Source organism: Cynoglossus semilaevis, chromosome 1 (genome assembly GCF_000523025.1).
Source record: "Cynoglossus semilaevis isolate Cse_v1.0 chromosome 1, Cse_v1.0, whole genome shotgun sequence".
Taxonomy (NCBI): domain Eukaryota; kingdom Metazoa; phylum Chordata; class Actinopteri; order Pleuronectiformes; family Cynoglossidae; genus Cynoglossus; species Cynoglossus semilaevis.
This window is the reverse complement of record NC_024307.1, coordinates 4,491,493-4,492,634: the sequence shown is the minus strand read 5'-3', so window position 1 is coordinate 4,492,634 and position 1,142 is coordinate 4,491,493. Positions and strand designations below refer to the sequence as shown.

Genomic DNA, 1,142 nt, shown 5'->3' with positions numbered 1-1,142 from the left:
AGGAAGTAAAACAATTACAGCGTTCAACCTGCGGGTGGTCGTCCTCAGTGTGTGTGTCCAACCCCTGGCCTGGACTTCATTCACGGTTGTTGACACAGTAAAGCTCATGATTATTTCCAGCGCAGCCACAACTTTGTCCGTTCGCAGTAACAAAGTTAAGGTCCAGGTCCAGCTGTGGCGCCCCCTGGGCGATGTCTCACAGTTTGACGGTTGACGTTCAGGAGTCGTCTTGTCTCTTTTGTGTCTCCGTTCAGCCTGTGCTCTCTCCTCAGGCATAAAAATAACAATTACCTCCTGAATGCCTACCGACGTATTTGGCTGGAGATAATGCACGAGAAGGCAGGCTGTGACAGTCTGCTCTCCGTGCTGACGGTAACGTAGAGCTCATCCCGTGCTGCATACCTTTTCCAACGACCCCTTGCTTTATTCCAGGCACGGTTTTTATGCTGCAAAATGTAACAGTCATCAGATATTTCCATTATCAAATGCATCAAAAAAGGGCTTTAAATAATATATTTATTTTAATAAGTGAAGTTAGAGCCAGGAAGAAATCAAACTTACCTACTGTTTCTTCACCCTGATTAGTGACAAATCAATTTAAATTGATTTTATTTTTTAAACAGGGCATAGTGACAAATCAATTTAAATTGATTTTTTTTGTGGTGGTTCAGTGGGTAAGGAAGCGGACTTGGGTCCAGAAGGTTGCAGGTTCGAGTCCACCAGCTCACACTGCTCCCCGTAGTCTTACAGCTGAGAAGGTTGCAGGTTCGAGTCCACCAGCACATGCTGCTTCCTGTAGTCTTACAGCTGTCACTGTTCATGGGTTAAAAACAGAGGTCACATTTGGTGGTGTGAACTCCTTGTCACACGTAGTTCACTTTCCTAAACTGTCCACATAGCTGAGCGTGGAATCCTACTTTCTCTCGACTCGTTTTTTTTCAGAAAGAACAGAAATCCTGGCCTTTGTTCCGTCTCTGAACAAGAACGCCAATTACTAGCAAACCGTTCCAGCCCATTTCTTAAGGTTAAAATGTGACCTTTCCCTGTCGTTAAATTCTAGTTTGTATCTGTTTCCTACAGTAATCTGTCAAATCACAAAAAATTGAATTTTAACGGTTGGCTTGAATTTGTAATTCACAGAA

At 43.5% G+C, this 1,142-nt stretch overlaps 1 protein-coding gene across 1 annotated transcript in view; it reads left to right on the top strand.

Moving 5' to 3' along the window:
• The window catches only part of LOC103393003 (ryanodine receptor 3-like), a 21,531-nt gene that overhangs the window by 1,511 nt on the left and 18,878 nt on the right, over positions 1–1,142 (top strand). The gene's annotated exons all lie outside the window — the stretch shown is intronic.